At 42.4% G+C, this 26,004-nt stretch overlaps 1 protein-coding gene across 7 annotated transcripts in view; it reads right to left on the bottom strand.

Annotated features, from left to right (window-relative positions):
• rasal2 (RAS protein activator like 2) overlaps nucleotides 1-26,004 on the bottom strand; it is a 413,768-nt gene that overhangs the window by 273,891 nt on the left and 113,873 nt on the right. The window contains exon 1 of one of the 7 annotated variants that reach the window (XM_072573470.1): nucleotides 15,841-15,858. The exons of the other annotated variants lie outside the window; for them this stretch is intronic. The gene's annotated coding sequence lies outside the window, so the exon portion shown is untranslated. Of the gene's footprint in view, nucleotides 1-15,840; nucleotides 15,859-26,004 lie in introns of those variants that run through there. 7 annotated transcript variants of the gene reach the window in all.

The raw sequence follows: 26,004 nt of genomic DNA, 5'->3' as shown, positions 1-26,004 counted from the left end.
AGTTTCTTGAGTGTGATAAGGATGGTTTTCTCGAGCAGTATGTTGAGAAGTCATCTAGCCATTCTCAATGGGGCCATATGGCCCGCTTTGGTGCCCAGGCACATTTAAAGGGGGCTACGGACTGAAAACTGTAAGGAGGGGAGCCCCAAGGGTTTATGGGGGCCTTGTGTCAAAGGCAGCATGGTGGCTCAGTGGTTCGCACTGCTGCCTCACAGCACCAGGGTCCCAGGTTCGATTCCAGCCTCGGACAACTGTCTGTGTGGAGTTTGCACATTCTCCCTGAGTCTGCATGGGTTTCCTCCGGGTGCTCCAGTTTCCTCTCAGTCCAAAGATGTGCAGATGAGGTGAATTGGCCATGTTAAATTGCCCATAGTGCTAGGTGCATGAGGGAGATGGGTCTAGGTGGGTTACTCTTCAGAGTGTCGGTGTGGACTGGTTCGGCCGAAGGGCCTGTTTCCGCACTGTAAGGAATCTAATCTTATCTAATCCCGCCTTAAACCCTGTAATCTGCATCCAAATTCCACCTTCCAAAATGAATCACTTCACATTTTTCCAGGTTGAACACCATCTGCCACTTCCCAGCCCAGCTCTGCACCCTGTCAATGTCCCAGCACAACCTACAACAGTCCCCCATACTATTCACAACTCCACCAACCTTCATGTCATCGGCAAACTTACTAAACCACCCCTCCACTTCCACATCCAAGTCATTCATAAAAATTACCAAACAGCAGAGATCTCAGAACACATCCCTACAGAAAACCACTGGTCACCGAGCTCCAAGCTGAATACTTTCCACCTGTTACAACCCTTTGTCTTCTATTGCCCAGCCAATTCAGTATCCAGACAGCCAAACTTCTCTGAATCCCATGCCTCTTTACTTTCTGAATGAGCCTACCATGGGGAACCTTATCAAACATCTTGCTAAAATCCATGTACACCACATCCACTGCTCTATTTTCATTAATGTGTTTTGTCACATCCTCAAAGAATTCAACAAGATCTGTACCCCACCCCCCCACCCCGCCGCTCCCAAGGCTGACTCTCTCTCATCAACCAATGCTTTTCCAAATAACCATAAATCCTGTCTCTCAGAATCCTCTCCAATACTTTGCCATCACTGACCTAAGACTTACTGGTCTGTAATTCCCTAGGTTGTCCCTATTCTCTTTCTTGAACAAGGGAATAACATTTGCTACCCTCCAATCATCTGGTACAACTCCAGTGAACAGTGAGGAGGCAAAGATCACTGCCAAAGGCACAGCAATCTCTTCTCTCACTTCTTAGGTATATCCCGTCTGGCCCAGGGGACTTAACTATCCTTATGTTTTTCAAAATCTCCAGCACAAAATCTTCTTAACATCAACCTGTCTGAGCGTATCAGCCTGCTTCATACTGTTCTCACTGAATCCACGTATTTATGAAAGACCTCCCCTACCTCTTCTGACTCCAGTTCTCTCCACTGTCCCAGATCAACCCTACCCTCACTCTGGCCATCCTCTTGTTCCTCATATAGATGTAGAACACGTTGGGGTTTTCCTTAATCTTACCCACCAAAACTTTTTCATGCCCCCTTCTAGCTCTCCTAAGTCCATTCTTCAGTTTCTTCCTGGCTACCCTGTAACCCTCGAGAGCCCTGTCTGATCTTTGCTTCATCAACCTTAAGTAAGCTTCCTTCTTCCTCTTGACTAGATGTTCCACATCACTTGTCATCCAAGGTTCCTTCATCCAACCATCCCTTCCTTGCCTCAGTGAGACAAACCTATCCAGCACTCGCAGCAAGTGCTCCCTAAACAACCTCCACATTTCTGTCACGCACTTTCATTATAATATCTGTTCCCAATTTATGCTCCACAGTTCCTGTCAAATAGCATTGTAAGTCCCCTTCCCCTAATTAAATACTTTCCTCTACCATCTGCTCCTATCCATCTCCATGAGTATAGTAAAGGTCAGCGAGTTGTGATCACTATCACTGAAATGCTCTCCCACTGAGAAATGTGACACCTGACCTAGTCAGCCTATCTACATATTAAGTCAGGAACCCTTCATGGGCACATGCGACAAAAAACGCTCCATCCAAACTATTTGAACTAAGGAGGTACCAATCAATATTAGGGAAGTTGAAGCCACCAATGAGAACAACCCTGTTAGTTCTGCACCTTTCCAAAATTTGCCTCCCAATCTGCTCCTCCATGTCTCTGTTGCTACTGGGGGTCTATAGAAAACTCCCAATGAAGGGTCTGCTCCTTTCCTGTTTCTGACTTCCACCCATACTGACTCTGTGGACAAAACCTCATTGTCGACCTCGTTTCTGTAGCTGTGATACTATTCCTGATTAGCAACACCACCTCCCACCTTATTCCTTCTAAAATGTCTGAACCCCTGAATATCCGATTATCATTCCTGCCCCTGTGATATCCAAGTCTCCGAAATGGCCACAACATCGTAGTGCCAAGTACTGATCCACGCTCTAAGTTCATCACCCTTATTCCAGACACTTATTGCATTAAAATAGACACACTTCAACCCATCACACTGACTGCAACTTTGGACTTTCTGCATGCTGTATTTGCCTGTTCATCAGCTACCCCAGTTTTTGATCTGTAGCTCCGGTTCCCATCCCCCTGCCAAACTAGTTTAAACCCTCCTGAAGAATTCTAGCAAACCTCCCACCCAAGATATTCGTACCCTTCCAGTTCAGTTGCAAGCCATCCTCCTTGTACAGTTCCCACCTTCTCCAAAAGGTTTCCTAGCCTCACTAGCATATGGAGGAGGTTTACCAGATCAACACTTGTAATGAGCTGGTTGGTCGAAAAGGAAAGGTTGGACAGATTAGACTTGCTTCCATTGGAATATAGAAGAATCAGGATTGACCTTAATGATGTACACTAAGGTTCTGAATGGTCTTGATAATGTGGATGCGGAAAAGCATGTTTCCTCTTGTGAGAGAGTCCAGAACTTAGGGGCACTGTATTAAAATTACAGTCAGTCTTTTAGAGAAGAATAGGGGCATTTTCTTTCTCTGAGGGCTGTGTGACTTTGGAATTCTGTGAGTGGGGTCATCGAACATTCAAAGAAACTTTCTTGTTTAGCAAAAGAATCAAAGGTTGTTTGGATTACGTGGGAATGTGGAATTTGAAACACCAAACACAGCAGCCATAATCCTTTTGAATGGTAGACCAGGCTGAAGGCTGACTTTTGCTCACGTTTCTTTTAACGTCGTTTTCAATTTAGGTCCCATCACCTCACTGATCATCATCGTCCCCACTTTAACATCACAGGAAATGTAATCTTGGGCATGTTGTCTGCTCCAGTACTTTTGATTTTGCAATCGTATAAACACTGGCTGTGCATCATCAACACTGGGCCCCATCTGTGTGCTCCACTGCTTCCTGACTTTATGCGCATGCATAATACTGACGCTGACTGTGATACTGTCATCGATTTCCAGCTCCATGACTCAACTGGCACGACAATCAAGAGAACTTCTAATCATAACGATGTCCAGCACAGAAACAGACCCTTCAGTCCAATTCATCCATGCTGACCAGATATCCTAAACTAATCTAGTCCCATTTGCTACCACGTTGCACATCTCCCTCTAAACTCTTCCTATTCATAAACGCATCTAGATGACTCTTAAATGTTGTCATTGTACCAGCCTCCACCACTTCCTCTGGCAGCTCATCCTATCCACACATCACCCTCTGCATGAAAAAGTTGCCCTTTAGGTCCCTTTTAAATCTTTCCTCTCTCACTCTAAACCCTATGCCGTCTAGTTTTGAACTCCCCCACGGAAGGGAGAAGACCTTGCCTATTTATTCTATCCATGCCCCTCATGATTTTATAAACCTCTATAAGGTCACCACTCAGCCTTTGACACTACGGGGAAACAGCCCCACGCGAGTCAGCCTCTTCTTATAACTCAAACCCTCCAACCCTGGTAACATCCTTATAAATCTTTTCTGAACACTTTCAAGTTTCACAACATCCTCCCGATATGAAGGAGACCAGAATTGCATGCAATATTTCAAAAGTGGCCTAACCAATGTACTGTCCAGCTGCAACATGTCCTCCCAACTCCTATACTCAATGTTCTGACCAATATAGGAAAGCATATCAAACGACTTCTTCACAATTCTATCTATCTGCAACTCCACTTTTAAGGAACTACGAATCTGCATTCCAAGGTGCCTTTGTTCAGCAACACTCCCTAGGACCTTACCATTAAAGGTATAAGTCCTGCTAAGATATGCTTTCCCAAAATACAGCACCTTGCATTTATCGGAATTAAACTCCATCTGCCACTTCTCAGCCCGGTGGCCCATCTGATCAAGATGCTGTTGTAATCTGAGGTAACCTTCTTCGCTGTCCACGATACTTCCAAATTTGGTGTCATCTGCAAACTTACTAACTATACCTCCTATGTTCACATCCAAATCATTTGCATAAATGATGAAAATTCATTTGCAAAAATCTTTTCTTGAGGGCTCCTAATAGTTTTTGTCAAATTTTCTACCACCAAGAATCCTGGACTCTGAGTTGCTTCTTCTTCAAACTTCCAGACCAAAAAGCAACTATTCACTAGTACTCTGTTTCCTGACACACTGCTCTGCATTTTGTTCATATGAATTTGCTATAACACGATTGATGAATTGGGGGACACTGTTTCTCTAGCGCAAATTTTTAAAGCATGTATTGGTTATATCGCAATTCCAGCCCGATTACACAGTTTTCTTATAACACAGTGTTACACAAGAACAGAACTATCGTGTTAAAGCAGAACTGACTGTACACCCTGTTGCAGTCTCTTTTATTCCACAGGCTCCAAACTTGCTGACCAGCCTATTATTTTATTAAATGCCTACTGGAAACCCATGTGCACCTATTTAACCACATTACCCTCAACAGTGCTGTTACCTCATTGAAAAAAAACACACGGAAGTTAAATAACCGCAATTTATTCCTGTTAAGTATGTGCTGTGCTCATAAAATTAATATTTGCCCAGATGATCAGCTTTCAAAACCAATAACTGGGACAAAAGTTTCAAATACCAAGGCTAATCTGACTGACCTAGAAGTGCTCGGCACTCTTTTTGGAACAGAAGTGTAAAATTTGTAATTATCCAAAACTTTCTGAGAACCTCTGTGGACTCAACTCAGGTCACTGTAAGTCATATTTCAGAACCTAGCAGAATATTGGTAACTTTTTTGACTACACTCTGCTTACATGCTTGCTAAAACGTACCTATGGCATGGCATGCTGATGTGAAACAGTACATGCTAAGAAATATGCAATTAAAAGCTCATCTCGTGACTGTTTGCAAAACAATTTCTTCTTGTCCATTCAGGAACAATATTTACAAAACTACAAATGAACTGGGAATGCTTTAAGAGGTTTCAAAACGTTTAATTATGTTAAGTGTAAATTGTTTCCTTTCCTTCCTCAGCTGATAAACATGTCAACGATACTGATGTGTTCCAATACAGATATGGTATCCACCACTGGATCTAGCATACCTTTTCAGTATTAAATATTGCTGAGTGATAAAGGAAACATAATTCACATTTAATGGCAGGTGCATTATGGTAAAAGGAATATTCATCTCTCAAACCTGAGACAGCTACCCTTTTATTTGCAAAGTCCATGCAGTCTTCAGTCATTGGTCAAACAACTTCTGTAGAATATTGGAAAAGACTAGCACAAAGAAATATATCTCATCAAATACTTCCTGTAGTGCAAACAGTTCAAGTTTCTTTTCTGTTAAACTCAGTGGCTGAACACTCTCAAGCAGAACTTCTTTAGTGGCTTTAAAATTAAAAGCAATCTTGGTTTGTTCAATATATTGTTTCAGTTGCATGACACTGAGATCTTTTGGTATAAATTCAATGTCTTGTGATCCTGCTCCCCAGCTGGTGAAGGAGCAGTGCTCCAAAAGCTACTACTTCAATAAAACCTGTTGGACCATAACCTGGCATTATGTGATTTTTTAACTTTATAATTAAATACAATGATACTCAAACTCAGGAGTAGAAAACCTTCGCCTCTAGAGGGCAGCAAAGTCTCACACACACCTGACAAACATAAGGTTCAAACAATCAGGTGAAAAGATTTCAAACGTTAGCTAGCGAACTCATACAATCTGAAAGTAGGAAGCCATTCATACTGGAAGCTGAGTATTGGTAAATGCTGATTTTGACTTGGCACAGACACAACGTTGGCTTTTTAAGCCTGATGGCAGAAAACAGCCTCATTTTGAAGCAAATTGCATTGAGATTTCTCTGGTTTAGGGTCATGTTGCTTTCCCTTAACACGATGTGGAAATCCAGCAGGAAATCCTCCTTTAAGGACTCAACCTCCTCTAAGGATCTAGAGACAAAAAGTTAATCCAGAAGCCCAAATTTAAAGATTTTAATAGTAGGGATTTTCTTCGCCCTGCTTTCTGAACAAATACCTATTAATTCAGAAGGATCTGGACACATTTGCACTGAGATATACACATGGTTCTTGTGAGCAAGGCTTAGTTGTAGTAAGCTAACATGAATGCCCTTCTGTCTGCTCAGAACCAAGACTGCACCAACAGAACTATGGATGACTTAAGTGGTGCAAATGTTTTAATCAGGTTTAAATTTTAGAATACACATTTATGTTGAACAATTTCAAACAAAGCTTTCCAATGAAAACATTCATTGACTAAGTATAGAAAGAAAGAAAAGCTTGTATTTATATAGGACATCTCACAGGTGTTCATAGCATTTTAAAGCCAATAAAACCCTTTTGAAGTTGGATCAGTATTGCAATGCAGGAAACAAAGCAGCCAAATTGTGCACAGCAAACTCCCACAAGTAGCAGTGATAACAACCAAATAATCTGCCTTTGTGAATAACAGATAAATATTGATCACGAAAAAGGATAACCCTGTTATTCTTAGCATGACAGGATTACATCCACCCAAACAAACAGATGGGACCTTGGTTTAATAACTCATCCTGAAAGACAGCAATTCCAGTTGCAGCACTCTGGACCTCCCACTTTCCAGTACTGAGTTAAGTGTCAGACTTTTTTGTTGTGCAAGCCCTGGATGTGGCACTTTAACCCAGAACCTAATGAGTCAAATGTTAGAGTGCTATCAACCATGCCATGGCTGACAGAAGGGAATCTGAATACATGCAACAAGGAGCAAAAATCACAAGTCACAGTGCTCAGAAAAGCCACATTTATTTGAAGAGCCCTTCACATTGAGTAAATATATAACCACCAGGGAAATAAACACATGATTAGCAGGTCACAAGGGGAATGAGGATACTTGGAACCAGATACTGTATAGCGAGAAAAACCTCATCAAAACTTTGATGAATTTCAGTCTCATCAGTCTTATATAATTGCCTTCAACTGCACAATCATAGAATCACATAATTTTTGGCCCATTGAGTCTGCGCTGTCAAAGCAATGCCAAATCTACATTAGTCCCACTTTCCAGCCCTTGGCCCATAGCCTTGAATGTTGTGACATTTCAAGTTCTCATCTAAGTACTTTTTAAACGTTGAAAAGTTATTTTCTCTTCTGCATCCCAGGCAGTGCATTCCAAACTCCACTACCCTCTGAGTGCAAAACCATTTCTTCAACTCACTTTCTAAACTTCCTGCCTTTCACCCTATCACTGCTGTGCCCAGTTGTTATTGACCCATCAACTGAGGGGAACAATTGTCTATTACCCACCCTGTCCATACCCGTCATAAACTTATATACTTCCATCAGGTCCCTCTTCAACCTTCTTTGCTCCAAAGAAAACAACCCGAACTTACCCAGCCTCTCTTCTTAATTAATGCACCCACCCCAGGGAACCCCAGTGGATCGCCTCTGCACCCCCTTCAATGCAATCACATTCTTCTTATCGTATTGGGACTAGAACTATACACAAGTTCTCCAACTGTGGTCGAACCAAAGTTCTGTGTGTTTCCATCATAATCTCCTTGTTCTTATAACCTATGCCTAAACTGTCCCATATACCTTCTTAACTTATTATTCTGCCCTGCCACCTTCAGGGATTTGTGGATAAGCATTATTTATCAGTAATCCCTTGCCTTCTTCCAAAGTGTGAAGTGCATCACTTTACTCTTTAGGGTTAAATTCCATCAGCCACTGATCTGCCCAGCATTTATATTCTCCTGTAATCACAGACCTTCTTCCTCACTGCCAATCTTTGTCATCCCCATCGATATTTCTCATGATATATGTAAATAATAAGAGTCTACACGGATCCCTGTGATATGCCACTGGACACCAGCCTCTGATGTCTTCTACCACCATTCTCTGTCTTCTGCCACTAAGCTACTTTTGGATCAATCTGCCAAGTTACCCTTACTGCCATGTTCTTTTCATTGGCTGCCCATGTGGGACCTTGTCAAAACCTTGTGAAATCCATGTAAACTACATCAACTACCAACCTCTCAAAAAGTGAAATCACACAACTGTTGTCTAACAATTTACTGACTCCTTTTATACAAACTGCCACAATCCTAAATCATGGTCAAATAGATTCTGAAACTATAATAAGGTTTTCCTAACATTTAATGTAACGTACACTACATTGAAAGATGAAGGTACTTCATAGTTCTACTCTTTTCGCCACTCTTTCTCAGTCACTAAAGCAATATGCCCATCATGACGAGAACTGCATGACAAAAAAATTTCTATTCAATAATTTGAATTTCTTCTCTCAAAGGGTAGTGAATCTATTGAATTCTCTACTGCAGAGGGCTGTCGAGTCTGGATTATTAAGTTTATTCAAAGCTAAGATAGACAGATTTTTCATCAAAAATGGAATCAGGGATTGTGGAGAAAAGGCAGGAAAGTAGAATTAAGGGTTGTCAGATCAGATGCAAACTCATCAAATGGCAGAGCAGTCATGATGGGCTGAGTGGCTGACTTAATTATTGAGTGTACCCGGTGTGTATAATGCATCATAATTAAGCATCCTCAGCATGGTTCTTTCTCATTTGGATGTCAAGGAGGAACAGCAAAACAACAGCAGAGGCAGTTTGAATTCTGAATTATTGGCTTTTTTAAGGTCTTCTACCTTTATGAGTGTTATCAACAAATTTTAATGATGTAAATTTTCAGCTTGCATCTGCTATTCCACCAGCCAGCAAAGGCATCTAATCCAGTCTCAGCGTATATTTTCACATCACAATACCACTTCTTAAAGATAGGTAACAACACAGATGAGGTCCCGGGAGGTATGAGGGTAGTAAATGTTGTGGCCTTATTCAAGAAGGGCTGCAAAGATGAACCTGGAAACTAAAGACCAGTAAACCTGCGTGGCATATAAATTGCTTGAGAAGATTCTGAGATAAGATATAGGTGCATTTGGAAAGAAAGGGTTTGATTAGGACGAGTCAGTATGGCTTTGTGTGGGAGCTCATGCCTCATAAAATTGTTAGAATTCTGTGATGAAGTGACCAGGAAGGTTGGCAAGGTCAGGGTATAGACCTAGTCTATATGGATTTCAGTAAACCCTTTGATGACATTCCACATGATAGATTGCTCAAGAAGGTTGGATCGCATGGAAACCAGGGCAAGCTGGCAAACTGGGTACACAATTGGCTTGATGGCAGGAAGCAGAGGGTAATAGTGGAAGGATGTTTGGTGGATTGGAGGCCTGTGACTAGTGGAGTGCCTCAAGGGTCGGAGCTGGGCCCATTACTGTTTGTTAGCTAAATTAATAATTTGGATGAGAATGTACAAGGCATGATTAGGAAGTTTGAGATGACACGAAAATAGGAAGTAATGTGGACAGTGAGGAAGGTTGTCAGAAATTGCAACATGACCTTGATCAGGTGGGGAAGTGAGCCGAAAATTGGCAAATGGAGTTTAATATACATAATTGTGAGGTGCAGCATATTGGAAAGCCAAATCAAGGTAGGAGTTTCATAGTGAATGGTAGGGCCTTAAGGAGTGTACTGGAACAGAGTGACGTTGGAGTTCAGGTTCACCATTCTCTGAAAGTCACAGGTAGACAAGGCAGCAAAGCAGGCTTTTGGTACAGTGGCCTTCATTAGTCAGCACACTAAGAATAGAAATTGAGAAGTTATGTTGGACTTGTACAGAACTTTGGTGAAGCCACACTTGAAGTACTGTGTTCAATTTTGGTTACCTTGTTATCAGAAGGGTGTTATTAAAAGACTGCAGAAGTATTTCGAAGGATGTTGCCTGAACTCAATGGTCTGAGTTTTAGAGACATGTTGGACAAGCTTGGACTTTCTTCTTTAGAGTTGAGGAGAAACCTTATTGAGATGTATAAGATCATGAGAGGCATGGATAGGGATGAAGGCACTCAGGCTTTTTCCCAGGGTTGGGGAATGAAGGACTACAGGGAATCAGTTTAAGGTTAGAGGGGTAAGAATAAAAGGGAACCTGATGGGCATATGTATATATACAGAAGGTGTTACACATATGGAATGAGCTGCCAGCAGAAATGGTTGAGACAGGCACATTAACAACATTTAAAAAGCATTTGGACAAATACACGAATAGTAAAGATTTAGAAGGACATAGGACAAGTGGGCGGCACGGTGGCACAGTGGTTAGCACTGCTGCCTCGCAGCGCCGGAGACCCGGGTTCAATTCCCGCCTCAGGCGACTGACTGTGTGGAGTTTGCACGTTCTCCCCGTGTCTGCGTGGGTTTCCTCCGGGTGCTCCGGTTTCCTCCCACAGTCCAAAGATGTGCAGGTCAGGTGAATTGGCCATGCTAAATTGCCCATAGTGTTAGGTAAGGGGTAAATGTAGATGTAGGGGTATGGGTGGGTTACGCTTCGGCGGGGCGGTGTGGACTTGTTGGGCCGAAGGGCCTGTTTCCACACTGTAAGTAATCTAATCTAATCTAATCTAATCTAATCTAAAAAAGTGCAACGAAATGGGAGTTAACAGCAGGGATCATAATACAGCCACAATTAGAAGACACTATGAAATTCCAACTGGTTTGTTCATTTGAAGATAAAGTTGTAGCATGTGCAAAATGCATTCACGCACAATTTTATACGCTAATGTTAAATAAGGGGAAGTTTGCTCCAGGGACTTTCTATCAACAGCTGTAAAGACCAAGCATTGAGGTTTTCAAATACTGTCTTGAGAAATATATTCACGTCAATCCATAATAGTCTCTTCTAGGTACTGCACAGATCTTCAGACCACAAACCAGTTCTGCATTTTAAAATAAACCATCTGTTCCATGAATCAGATCTTAAGAATCACTGGTCACATTTCTGAAAATGAAGGACTCAACTTTTACAATTTGATTGCATTCAATTACATAATAGCAGCCCTCCTTTAGTTTGTTTATGCAGATTGCCACTCCAGCACTATGTTTTTTCTCAATGAAGGAGCTCAGCATTTTTGAGAGGAGATTCCAATCCAGAGTCACTCAGAAATGTGGAACCATAATTGCATTCTGACAGTTCCTTTGACAGCAAAACTATTACAGAAAAGCAAACCACCCCCCTTTTCACAGCAGCCAGCTGCTGTATTCCAAAATTTAAAGTCCTCACAACCACTTTGACAGCTGGTGTAAAACTGTTAAGTATTAAGTGTGATGTGTGCCGAGAGGATGTGCTGCCACATGAGGAGGGGGATAGGATGCCAGGTTAATAAGATGTCAGAATGCCAGCTAATTAGAGTGCCAGTTGGGTACATGCAGCAAAATTTCAGGTAAGTCATGTTAAATGGGAGAAATTGAGGCCAGCAGAATGCAGGAGAGGTTGGTGCTGAATTCAGGGGTCGTGGCTCAGTTCAGTGGCAGCACAGGTCAGGTCCATGATGGTGGTGGTCCTTATCAGATCAGGGACAGGGTCTAAAAGGAGTCTGGAGAAAACACAGTGGGGGTATGTTAGCTAGGTGTGGAGTTAGTTTAACAGTCACTCAGGAGTCAGATTGTGTCAGTGGCTGCCAATCTTTTTAAACATAAAGTTCACCTTTTCAACTTATGTGCAATTCAGGATTTATCGAGGAAAACAGAGAATAAACAGTTTATTGTTAATGCCACATAAATATAAAACCAAGTACATCCAGTTATTAATTTTGTCCTTTACTTATCGAGGCTTAATGTGGCACCTGTGACTGCACATCACCAGCCGGTGCCTGGAAGTCTGAGTTCGAGTTTGAGACTGCAAGTTGGATACAGTCCATCAAATAGCTGTGAGGCAGGTGAGATACTTGGCCCTGATGATCTTCATTTGGGAGAATGCTGTCCAACTGACGTATGTATAAGCATTCACCCTAAAAGCACTGGATAACAGGAGTGGGCATTTTTTTGTTTATGAGACCCCTGAAATCAATGTTCCTTGACTGGACTTTCAGCTCAATATTTTATTTCGTAATTATTCTCACATTTACTTTGTAAATAAACATCAATGGAATTTGGTAGCAGCACAACAAGATCTACTTAAAGGAATGCATTTGAGACAAAATGATATTGCACCTAATTCTGAAATGGTCTGAATTCCTCAAGTGTGTACAGAAGTTTTCTTTTTCTTTTCTTTGACTTTTCTACTATTTTCTCCAGACTTGGGAAGTGTTTTATGTTTTATTTGGGAGGACCAAAGACTAATTTCAATTTTAATGCATAGATAGCACTGATCATATGTGCTAAGTGTCTGCCTTTTCCCTTTTCACAGTTCAGTTACTTCAGTTTAATGCTGTCTCATCCCCCACCTGCATCTCCATCAGCTTCCCAGCTACCTTACCCCCAGCCCATCCCCATTCTCCTATTTATCTTTCAGCCCCCTTCCACACTCCCCTCCCCACATTCCTGGGGGAGAGCTTATGCCCGAAATGCCAACTCTCCTGCTCCTCAAATGTTGCTTGACCTGCTGTGCTTTTCCAGCGCCACACTTGTCGACTCTGAGTTATCAAACAAGTTATTGTTTGATAACTCATTGCTCACCTCACTCCTTCATTTCAGAAAACTGACAATTTCAGGCATCAGAGATTAATAAATCTTTGCAAGACCTTCCCTGGGCTTAACCAATCAACACTTCAACATGGAGAATTATTTCACCATAGGTGGCGTCAAGTTTATCGAGGAAGGGTTCAAACAAGCAGTGCTTAAGGGCTCTTGCTCAAATCAAGTTTACAACCTTAGCAATAACTTTGCTCCCAAATTTTTACTGGTGGATTATACCATGGTAACTGAAAAAGAGGGGAAATAAAGATAATTTCTGCAAAATGCAACAAAGGCAAGCTGAGCTAGTGCACTATAATGGAAACCAGTTTCTTAACCAGTGTCTTTCACAACCACTTATCTTTTGAATTCATTGTAGATATCCTGACCCTTTGCTATCTTCCAAGGGGGAAAAGGGTAGGAAAATCTTCTTGTGTTTATCAGGGCATTTTTAAGGACAAAGTTAATTAACTGAATTGTGTCAGTTCTGTCAATAGATACAGCAATCTGTAGCGAGAAGTATTCACAGTTCTTTACATCCTGTTGGAGTTGCTGAAACACGTTTTCAGACAAAGTAATTCATCTTACTGTTGTGGGAATATCAAGTGACATGGTCTGGATTGTTTTTCTTAATGTCTTGGAATAAAAGAGTCAATGGCCACAGTCTTTGCTTCTTTATTTACTTCACCATCCATGAATCATTTCTTGTGTTTTGCCAGATGATGGCAAAAGCAAAATGATGCTTCAGAAAAGGCCTGAACTTTCGCTGTTGATTCAACAAAAATCACTACTGAGCTTTCAAAATGATCTTGAGTTCATCAATCCTTAGTCCAAAAGCTATGCTTGACTTTACTGTGCATTGTTATGTGACACTGTTCCAAATTCTCCTGGTCACTTATTGATATACTTTGGTGACATACAAAAGAAACCTTTTTTACAATGTGAACAGAATTCATCTTTCCATGGCATATTTCTTTTCTTTTTAGATGATCCAGGTAAATCACTCATCATTATTGATTCATACTGCAGGTCATTACACCACTCTGCTGCTGGTCACATTGCAAGTAGGCCTCTGAATCAACATCTCGGAAACAACAGAAAGTCGCTGGCTGCTTTCGAATGTGGAGTCACAGGAGATCAGCTCTGTGGCTATGATATGTTTTTGGGGCCCCTGCTTGAAATGCATTGTTCAGATATTGTAAGTGGGGCATGACAGTATTCCCTGTAATTAGCCTTCATCCTGACCGTACTTATTAGGTAAACAGCTGAAGATAAAAAACTGCAGGTGCACAAAGAATTGGTAGAGGTATGGGACTAACTGTGTTGCTCTTGCAGCACGTTCGCACGGACACAATGGGCTGAGTAACTTTCTATTTCTAGTTATTTAATATACTGGTGTAACACATCAATCCCTCGCATATTTCTTGCTGATTTGTTTACAGTGCCACCACAAAAAAAAACACTTTACTCTGCAACAATAGTCCATCTGGGCCAAACAAGCACAGTGCAACAAGCTGGTAAGTGCGGTTAAGCACATGCAATTTTCTCTAGCTACGCAGCTTGTAAAAGCAGAAGTCATGCAACAGCATGACAATGAACATGCGTGCAGACAACAAATATGGTTGGGCGCTAAGATCAACAGTCAGAAACGAGCTTGGCGAGGGATCGCAGGCAGGTGGAGAGTTTGAGTAATAGAAACTCTGCAATAGACCCTTTGATCACAGGACTACATATTAATTATCTAACTTTTCCTGACTAACAATTTTACTTATTCTAATAGGAAACCTGTGAAGTTTTTAGATGCAGAGGAATTGCACAATAGAAAATTCAATTTCCATTTCTCATTTGGATTTTCTACAATGGGGATTCCGCAGAATTCCCATTGTAGAAAATTCAAATGAAAAATGGAAATGGGGATTCCACAGAATTCCCAGATGCAACTCCAGTTTACACTGAAATAATGACTGACCAATGGAAAATCCAGACCATTATTTGTTTATCTGAATGTTTCCAAAACAAGCTTCGATACCATCCCCAAAAAAATTAAAGAACTTCCAGCCAAGATTATGTCAATGTTACTCTTAATAAGTTACCAGCAGAAGTAGGCAACAAGTTCAGGATCTGTCTGGCTGAGAAAAAACATTCACTCAATTAACACCAACTTGCGTCACATTAATAACTGGAATAGAACTCAATTTCGGTTTACCAACTAACATTGAATGAAGTTCTCAAAAGCAATGTGGTATAGAACAGGTTATCAGTTCAAAAAGATCCAAACATATTCTGAAACTAGCAATTATATGTAATTATTTTATCACCCCAACTTAGCTCATGTTTCAACAGATAAATTTCATGCTACAACCCATGAAAAATATTAACACTGTACATGGCCAAAACGTACCTCCATAGCAGAAGACCTTCCATCAGCTCACAGATGTAATCAGAAAATGGTGCACATTGTTTACATGGAGCTTGCAAGCTGGTCAGCACACGAAAGAAACTAATGCACTTCATCAAGGAAAAGCAAGGCACAGTAGATCCTATTATTACTTCTGAACATTGGTGTCCACCAATCACAAAAATGCATAAATTCTAAGTCCAGTGTTTGCACACTTTTACACATCAAATGGTCTGGTGCTGGGCAGAGTACAGCACTGCATTAATAGGCCCAAACAATATAATCAAGGGAATATAACTAAGTACATAGATAGGAAAGCAGAAGACTTCAACAGAGCTCCCAGTATCATCCAGCCTTGCACATCTCTGCAAACAATAGAACTTGTTTTATTCATTTGCAGTGATGTAAAGAAACTCTCGGCAAGCCAGAATTTATTGTCTATCCCTTAATTGACAAAGGTGGTGATAAGCCACAATCTTAATATCTCTGAGCACATTACTTACTCTTACTTTTGCATCTCCATGCTGTCCTCTTCACATGCAGCCAGAAATAACATTTATCTGTGCCATACTTGCGAAGCACCTAAACGCTTAGCAATACTGAGCACTCAGTCACGAAACTACACTGCATCTAGCAAGTGATTGCCACATGCATAACAGATGGCTCAACAGGATTTAATACTTCTTCAGCAAAAGTCAAACACATCATCCCCATATATTAACTATAAGGCATTAATTCATAGAAGCAGAAGTAGGCCATTTAGCCCACTGAATCTGCTTTACTATGGAATAAAATCATATTAGATATGACAATCCTCAACTTCACTTTCCTACCTTTTCCACATAACCCTTGATTCCTGACTCAGTAAAAATCTGCTCATCTCAGCCTTGAATAAACTTAACTCCCCAGTCCCAACAGCCCTCTGCAGTGAAGAATTTCAAAAATTCACTACCCTCAGAGATTAGAAAACCCTACTCACGTTGGTCTCAACTGTGGTCCCTTATTCTGCCCCTCTGGTCCTTGACTCTCCCACAAGGGGAAACAACTGTTCCACACTTACTGCGTCAAGTCCTCTAAGAATGTTGTATTTCAATAAGATTGCCTCTGATCCCTTTAAATTCGAATGAGTGTAGGCCCAACTGACTCAACATCTCCTCATAAGCTAGCCCCTCCATACTTAGTATCAGTCCAATGAACCTTTAGTGGACTGCCTCCAATGCCAGTACATCTTTAACAGACCCGCAGTTATTTTGAATTTTAAATTTCAATTTTCAACATTTTGATCCAAGCACTATCGTCAGGATCACAACAGTCAGTAAAGAACTATTTGATATTAACAATACACTTAACAAATTGAAATCTTGTCCATCTGTGCCATTAAATCCTATTCTACTTGCATACAGCTCCAGATGACCTTCAAATTTGAATAAATATAATCAGATTCTGCAGTATCCGAAGATATTATTCAACAACATTTAGTAATTTACAAAACCCATGCACTCATACCAAAATCCCTGGCTTTTCATACAGTAAGCCATGTAATGGGATTTAGGATTTTCCCAACAATAACAAAACATCACTGTTGCTCTGCATCAAATCAGTATCAACATGGTGGTAGTTTTCTGAAAATCACTCAAATCAAGATTTTATCCTCCAAAATTAGGTCTGTCTGGCAGGCATTTTGAGCAAACACAAATAGCAGAAAAATTTATACCTGGTCTTGGTTTTAATGCCTTGCCGCTCTCAATAAGCTTGAAATACTTGATACAATAATGCTAACCTACAAAACAAAGTACTGGAGACATTCAGAAGAGTCAGCACTAGCTGTTGACAAAATGAATGGCAGTCAACATTTCATAGACCGTTAATCTGAACTTTGTTCGTTGCTGCCTTGTCTGCTCACTTCAGATGCTCAATTTTCTGCTCAAACTCAAATATCCAGCAACTGACCTTATATGCATTTATAATAATTAGTCTATCAGCAATTTTCACATACCTGTGCCTAAGCTGATGTCTTCAATTGGATTATCAAATTAACTGGATGTAAAAATGCTCAACTATAAATTGACATTTAACTTCATTTTTTTTGTCAGCTCTCTTCCCATGTTGATAAAATTCCATCTTCAAGAGAACAAACTTGACACTCTGAGTTAACTGTGTCAGCATTATCCAGTGACCATCCTTCTGCATGTTTACAACCCCACTGCCCTGCGGCCAACCACTTCACACCCCCTCCCACTCCACCAAGAACATGCAAGTCCTGGGCTGCCTCCACTGCCGAATCGAAGCCAGCCAACAACTGGCAGAAGAACACCTCATCTTCCACCTCAGGACCCTTTAAGCACACGGTATCAACTTCATTAATTTCCAAATCTACCCTTAACCAACCTAATCGCAGATCCAACCTTCCAACTTGGCATCGCACTCTTTACCTGTCCATCTTCCTTCCCGCCTATCTACTCCATCCTCCCCACTGACATATCACAATCAGCCCCCACCTACACCTGCCTATCACCTCCCCAACTACCTTTCCCCAGGCCAGCCCCTACCCTCCTATTTATCTCTCAGCTCCCTTCCACCCCTACATTCCTGGCCAAAAATATAAAGGAGGATAGTAAAAGCTTTTTTAGGTATGTGAAAGGAAAAAAAAATGGTTAAGACTAAAATTGGGCCCTTGAAGACAGAAACGGGTGAATACATTACGGGGAACAAAGAAATGGCAGAAGAGTTGAATTGGTACTTCAGGTCTGTGTTCACTGGGGAAGACACGAGCAATTTATATTTGGCAGGAAATGGTGTTGGAGAGACTGTAAGGTCTGAAGGGTGATAAGTCCCCGGGACCTGATGGTCTACATCCCAGGGTACTGAAGGAGGTGGCTCTAGAAATCGTGGATGCATTGTTGATCATTTTCCAATGTTGTATAGATTCAGGATCAGTTCCTGCGGATTGGAGGGTGGCTAATGTTGTCCCACTTTTTAAGAAAGGAGGGAGAGAGAGAAAGCAGGGAATTATAGACCAGTTTGTCTGACCTCAGTGGTGGGAAAGATGCTGGAGTCAATTGTAAAGGATGAAATTACGACACATCTGGATAACAGTAACAGGATAGGTCAGAGTCAGCATGGATTTATAAAAGGGAAATCATGCTTGACTAATCTTCTGGAATTTTTTGAGGATGTAACTCTGAAGATGGACAAGGGAGACCCAGTGGATGTAGTGTACCTGGACTTTCAGAAAGCCTTTGATAAAGTCCCACATAGGAGGTTAGTGAGCAAAATTAGGGCGCATGGTATTGGGGGCAAAATACTGACAGATTGAAAATTGATTGGCTGACAGGAAACAAAGAGTAGTGATAAACGGTTCCCTTTTGGAATGGCAGGCGGTGTTCAGTGGGGGTACCGCAGGGATCAGTGCTGGGACCACAGCTTTTTACAATATACATTAATGATATAGATGATGGTATTAAAAGTAATATTAGCAAATTTGCTGATGATACAAAGCTGGATGGCAGGGTGAAATGTGAGAAGGATGTTAGGAGATTACAGGGTGACCTGGACAGGCTAGGTGAGTGGACAGATGCATGGCAGATGCAGTTTAATGTGGATAAATGAGTGGTTATCCACTTTGGTGGCAAGAACAGGAAGGCAGATTACTACCTAAATGGAGTCAAGTTAGGTAAAGGGGCAGTACAAGATCTCGGTGTTCTTGTACATCAGTCAATGAGAGCAAGCATGCAGGTACAGCAGGCAGTGAAGAATGCTAATAGCATGCTGGCCTTCATAACAAGAGGAATGGAGTATGGAAACAAAGAAGTTCTTCTGCAGCTGTAAAGGGCCCTGGTGAGACCGCACCTGGAATATTGTGTGCAGTTTTGGTCTCCAAATTTGAGGAAAGACATTCTGGCTATTGAGGGAGTGCAGCGTAGGGTCATGAGGTCAATTCCCAGAATGGCGGGACTGTCTTACGCTGAAAGATTGGAGCGACTGGGCTTGTATACCCTTGAGTTTAGAAGGCTGAGAGGGGATCTAATTGAGACATATAAGATTATTAAAGGATTGGACACTCTGGAGGCAAGAAGCATGTTTCCACTGATGGGTGAGTCCCGAACCAGAGGACACAGTTTAAAAATAAGGGGTAGGCCATTTAGAACAGAGTTATGGACAAACTTCATCACCCAGAGAGTGGTGGGTATGTGGAATGCTCTGCCCCAGAAGGCTGTGGAGGCCAAGTCTCTGAATACTTTCAAGAAAGAGTTGGATAGAGTTCTTAAGGATAGTGGAATCAAGGGTTATGGGGATAAGGCAGGAACAGGAAACTGATTTAGGATGATCAGCCATGATTATAATGAATGGTGGTGCTGGCTCGAAGGGCAGAATAGCCTACTCCTGCACCTATTGTCTATTGAAGGGCTTATGCCTGAAACTGGTCCTGATCCACGGATGATACTAGACCTGCTGTGCTTTTCCAGCACCATACTTTTCGACTTCAATCTCCAGCATCTGCAGTCCTCACTTTTTCTTAGCACTGAGTGTTAATCATAAACATTCAGCATTTCTTGCAGCATATATAGAGAGAAAGAGTCAACATTTCAAATTGCTGACCCTTTTAACTGAACTGTGGCTCCTGAATTCCATAAACAATGCTAATGGAAAATCCTCTATTCACTGCATCTTTGGTACATTTATTTTTTTTTAAAATTGAAAAAGCAGAATAATGTTGGTGCTGCAACTCTGAAATCTCTGTTTAAATCACATACAGAGATAGAGATGTACAGCACAGAAACAGACCTTTCAGTCCACTCGTCCGTGCCGACCAGATATCCTAACTTAATCTCGTCCAATTTACCAACACTTGGTCCATATCCCTCTAAACCCTTCCTATTCGTACACCCATCCAGATGCCTTTTAAATGTTGTAATTGTACCAGCCTCCACCACTTCCTCCGGCAGTTCATTCCATACACGTACCACCCTCTGTGTGAAAAAGTGTGTTCTATTATACTTAACTTTTCACAACAATGCTTGTAAGATGTCTTCTCTTAAACTCAACCACAATTTCAGCACGGTAGGGAAAAACGAGGACTGCAGACGCTGGAAAGCCGAGTCGGGATTAGAGTGGTGCTGGAAAAACACAGCAGGTCAAGCAGCATCCAAAGAGCAGGAAAATCGACATTTCGGGCAAAAGCCCTTCCTCAGGAATACAGGCAGGGAGCCGGCAGGGTGGAGAGAGAAATGAGAGGGGGATGGGGATGGGGAGAAAGTAGCATAGAGTACAATGGGTGAATGGAGGTGGGGATGAAGGTGATAGGTCAGAGAGGAGGGTGGAGTGGATAGGTAGAAAGGAAGATAGGTAGGTAGGACAGGTCATGGGGACGGTGCTGAGCTGGATGGTTGGAGGTGGGGTAAGGTGGGGGGAGGGGAAATGAGGAAACTGGTGAAGTCCACATTGATGCCCTGGAGTTGAAGTGCTCTGAGGCGGAAGATGAGGCGTTCTTCCTCCAGGCATTGCGCGTTAAGGGAGCGGAGGTGAAGGAGGCCCAAGACCTCCATGTCCTCAGCAGAGTGGGAGGGGGAGTTGAAATGTTGGGTCACAGGGCGGTGGGGTTGATTGGTGCAGGTGTCCTGGAGATGTTCCCTAAAGCGCTCTGTGAGGAGGCATCCAGTCTCCCCAATGCAGAGGAGATCGCATCGGGAGCAACGGATACAATAAATGACATTGGTGGATGTGCAGGTAAAACGTTGATGGATGTGGAAGGCTCTTTTGGGGCTTTGGATGGAGGTGAGGGAGGAGGTGTGGCCGCAGGTTTTGCAATTCCTGCGGTGGCAGGGGAGGGTCCCAGGAAGGGAGGGTGGGTTGTTGGGGGGGGCGTGGACTTGACCAGGTAGTCATGGAGGGAACGGTCTTTGTGGAAAAGGGGAGGGAGGGAAATATATCTTTGGTGGTGGGGTCCGTTTGGCGATAGCGGAAATGTCATCGGATGATGCAGTTTATGCGAAGGTTGATAGGGTAGAAGGTGAGCACCAGAGGGGTTCTATCCTTGTTACGGTTGGAGGGGTGGGGTTCGAGGGCAGAAGGGCGGGATGTGGATGAGATGCGTTGGAGGGCATCTTTAACCATGTGGGAAGGGAAATTGCGGTCTCTAAAGGAGGAGGCCATCTGCTGTGTTCTGTGGTCCTCCTGGGAGCAGATACGGCGGAGGCGGAGGAATTGGGAATACGGGATGGCATTCTTGCAGGAGGTAAGGTGAGAAGTGGTATAATCCAGATAGCTGTGGGAGTTGGTGGGTTTGTAAGAAAATGTCAGTATCAAGTCGGTCATCATTAATGGAGATGGAGAGGTCCAGGAAGGGGAGGGAGGTATCAGTGATAGTCCAGGTGAATTTAAGGTCAGGGTGGAATGTGCTGGTGAAGTTGATGAATTGCTCAACCTCCTCGCAGGAGCACAAGGTGGCGCTGATGCAGTCATCAATGTAGCGGAGGAAGAGGTGGGGAGTGGTGCCGGTGTAACTATCAGAAGATGGACTGTTCTACGCAGCCAACAGAGACAGACATAGCTGGGGCCCAAACAGATGCCCATGGCTATCCCGTTGGTCTGGAGGAAGTGGGAGGATTCGAAGGAGAAATTGTTAATGGTGAGGACCAGTTCAGCCAAACGAATGAGAGTGGAAGGGTACTGTTGGGGACGTCGGGAGAGGAAGAAACGGAGGGGTTGGAGGCCCTGGTCATGGCTGATGGAGGTGTAGAGAGATTAGAAGTCAATGGTGAAGATGAGGCATTGGGAGCCGGGGAAACAGAAGTCTTGGAGGAGGTGGAGGGCGTAGGTGGTGTCTCGACCGTATGTGGGGAGTTCCTGGACGAGGGGGGATAGGACAGTGTCGACGTAGGTAGCGATGAGTTCAGTGGGGCAGGAGCATGCTGAGACAATGGGTCAGCTTGTGGATCTTGGGAATGAGGTAGAATCAGGCAGTGCGGGGTTCCCGAACTATGAGGTTGGAAGCTGTGGGTGGGAGATCACTTGAGGTATGAGGTTCTGTATGGTCTGGGAGATGACGGTTTGGTGATGGGGGGTGGGGTCATGGTCGAGGGGGCGGTAGGAGGAGGTGTCTTCGAGTTAGCGTCTGGCTTCAACAGTGTAGAGGTCAGTGCGCCAAATTACCACTGCACCCTCTTTATCCGCTGGCTTGATGGTGAGGTTGGGATTGGAGCAGAGGGATTGGAGGGCTGCAGGTACTTAAAAATAGTCAATATTTTTTAAAATTCATTTTGTTTATCCCCACATTACTGAGCTAAAAAACTCTTGAAAAACATGTTATCCAGGTGAGTTTTTTTTTAAAAAGCCCTGTGAAATATTCTTGAGCAGTTACCTGGCTTTTGTGGATAAATGCTTTCCTATCAGGTGACAATCCCTTCAATGGCTCAAAAAATACATGGCGCAGTACGATTACTATTATCAGATAATAGACGAACAAGTGTAAATCAGTATGATTAAAATCGCTATTTCAGGATAACCCAAGTGGTTTTGACTAAATCACATCAACTCCTGAGGGGTGGAGTCAAAGGCAGCCTTCATGCATTTCGGTCAGATTTTAGATTTGAATTAATCTACACTTCTTTGTTCTCATTCTCTTCTTGTCAATAACACAAAGCTCTAAATTATCTACCACAAATCTTCTTCATGTCTGCATCATTTCAATCAGTAGCTGAAAAGAGTTAGCTTGTTAACATATTTTGGGTGTAGACCATTTGTCAGTATTGACAGATTTTTATTCTCCAAGTACAAATTTCTCTCTAATCTTGAAGAACACAGGTGCAACAAGAGGCCATTCAGTCAATCTCGTCTTTTCAATTACATCATAAGCAATCTGTATCTTAACATTATGTACTCTGATGCCTTGAACATGTAGTTTGCTCATTTAAATTTTTCAAACAGTCTTTTAGAAATGCCTGAATGAAAGTGGGTGTGAGAAACAACAGAATTCAGATTGGTGCAGCTGGCATAGCTTTTCCAAAGCAAGCATGAAGACACTTTATTGGAGGCACATGAGAAGATTTGCTTCTAAAAGTTTCCCTTTGCAGCTGTCTAATTAGTTCACTTGACAGGGGAAAGGATACTACCCACTTGACCAAATCTAAAGCAGTTCTTTCTGCTGTTTTATTCCCTCTGGTTCTATTCAAATATGGAACAATCAATTAGAAACTCAAAACTGCATTTGTTAGTGCTGGTTCACATTATTGAGAGATAGCAAACTACAACATTTTTAGCGACATTGAATGACATTCTTTGCACATAAAAACTTGAACATTTTGCACAGACATGAGAGGATACAGAACCTATTCAGACTGAATTTGTAAATTCTCAGAATTGTCAATTAGTAATTCTCAGATGATAAATGAAGCTATACTATCCCACCCAGAGCTCAGAACTAAACATTTTCTAAGTATATCAAGTCATCTAGTCTCACCATGGACGCAACCCCACAAATCTTAAATAAACTACATCTGTTGCGTGCATTTTCCATTCCCACACTACTACATAGCTGTGACTTACCACCATGTGAAAATTAAACCAGCCATGTGTTAGGATGCAGCATTTAGAATAACACTACTGGGGAGGGGTGGTTTAAATGTATAGATGCACCAGAGTTGGATCGTCATCATTCTCAGCCCGTTCTGGTGACATCATAACCAAAGACTGCAAAAGGAACCATCCCACTTTTTTTTATTCATGTTTGTGGGATGCAGGCATTGCTGGCAGGCCAGCATTCACTGCCCTCCCCATTTGCCCTCAAGAATCTGGTGGTGAGCTGCCTTCTTGCATCGCTGCAGTCAATCTGCTGCGGGCTGATCCACAATGCCATTAGGGATGGAATTCCAGGAGTTTGACCCAGTGACAATGAAGGAAAGACGATATACTCCCAATAAGGAGGGGAACTTGAAGGTGGTGGTGTTCGCATTTATCTGTTGCTTTGGTCCTTCTCAATGGAAGTCGTTGTGGGTTTGAAAGATACTGACTGAGGATCTTTGGTGAATTTCTGTGATGCATCTTCTAGGTGGTAGACATTACTGCTACTGAGTGTCAGAGATGGAGGGAGTGGATGCTTGTGGATGTACTGCCAATCAAGCATGTTGCTTTGATCTGCTTGGTGTCAAGCTTGAGTGTTGTTGGAGCTGCACTAATCCAAGCAACTGGGCGGGGGGGGGGGGGGGGGGGGGGGTTTCCATCACACTCCTGACTGGTTGCCTTGGACATAGTGAACAGGCTTTATTTTTTGGTGGGGGGTGGGGACAGGGGGAAATCAAGAGGTGAGTTACTTACTGCAGTATTCCTCGTCTCTGACTTGCTTCTGTGGTCACTATGTTTACATGATGAATCCAGATGAGTTTCTGATCAATGGTAACCCTCAGGATGTTGCTGGTGGAAATTCAGTGATGGGAACACCACTGAATGCCAATAGGCAATGGTTAGTTTGTCTCTTATTGGTGATAGTCATAGCCTGATATTTGTGTGGCATGAATGATACTTGCCACTTTTTACTTCAAGCCCAGATTTGTCCAGTTCTTCTTGTATTTGAATATGACTGCTTCAGTGTCTGAGGAGTTACAAATGGTGCTGAACATTGTGCAAACATTGACAAACATCCGAACGTCAGACCTTACAACAGAAGGAAGGTCATTGATAAAGCATCTGAATATAGTTGTGCCCTTGAACATTCCCCTGAGTAACTCCTGCAGAGATGGCCTGGAGCAGGAGTATCTGATCTCCAATAAATTCAATCATCCTCCTATTTGCAATGTGTGATTCCAACCAACGGAGAGTTTGCTCCCGATATCAATTGATTCCGGTTTTGCTTGGGCTACTTTATGTCACACTCGATCAAATGCATCCTTGATGTTAAAGGCTATCAATTTCACCTCACCTTTTGAATTATACTATTTTATTCATGTGTGAACCAAAACTGAAGTGAGGTCAGGAGCTGAGTGGCCCTGGCAGAATCCAAACTGAGCATCACTGAGCAGGTGCTGCTTGACAGCACTAACACACCTTCCATTACTTTACCTATGATGGAGAGTAGACTGATGGAGCGGTAATTGGCCAGGTTGAATTTGTCCTGCCTTTTATGTACAAGACATAAATTGAGCAATTTTCCACACTGTCAGCTAGATGCTTGTGTTGTAACTGTACTGGAACAGCTTGGCCAGGGGAGAAGAAAGCTCCCTTAGAAGAAACCCTGTCTCCATGTTAAACTAAGTTTTCTCAGCTCAAGCAAGTCTTCACTCAGGGTTAATGAGTTAACATATCTCTTATTATGGCTAGCATAGGCTGTAGAATACAACTGACCACTGATAGCTGTCGAGGTGCAGTGCTCATATCCCCATCTCTGAGCCAGGAGGCCTAGTTTCAAGTCTCCACTGCCCCAGAGGTGTGTAATAACATTTCTGAAGTTGATTAGAAAATATCTACGACTTGCCACTAAAAATAAGGATAGCCAGCTCAGGCTGCTTGCCAAGGAAGCAGGTGATTATTGTCCGAGGCCAAGAGGAATTAAGACAAAAACATGGATATTTCAGACACTGACGAATTGGACATGTATCATAGTGGAATGGAACATCAGGAGCTATCTGGTATATCAAGAAAGGTATACACGCTTCTCTTCTTGTTTCTCATAACAA

The sequence above is a fragment of the Chiloscyllium punctatum genome, chromosome 7 (genome assembly GCF_047496795.1).
Source record: "Chiloscyllium punctatum isolate Juve2018m chromosome 7, sChiPun1.3, whole genome shotgun sequence".
Classification (NCBI taxonomy): domain Eukaryota; kingdom Metazoa; phylum Chordata; class Chondrichthyes; order Orectolobiformes; family Hemiscylliidae; genus Chiloscyllium; species Chiloscyllium punctatum.
This window is presented reverse-complemented; position numbering and strand designations above follow the sequence as displayed.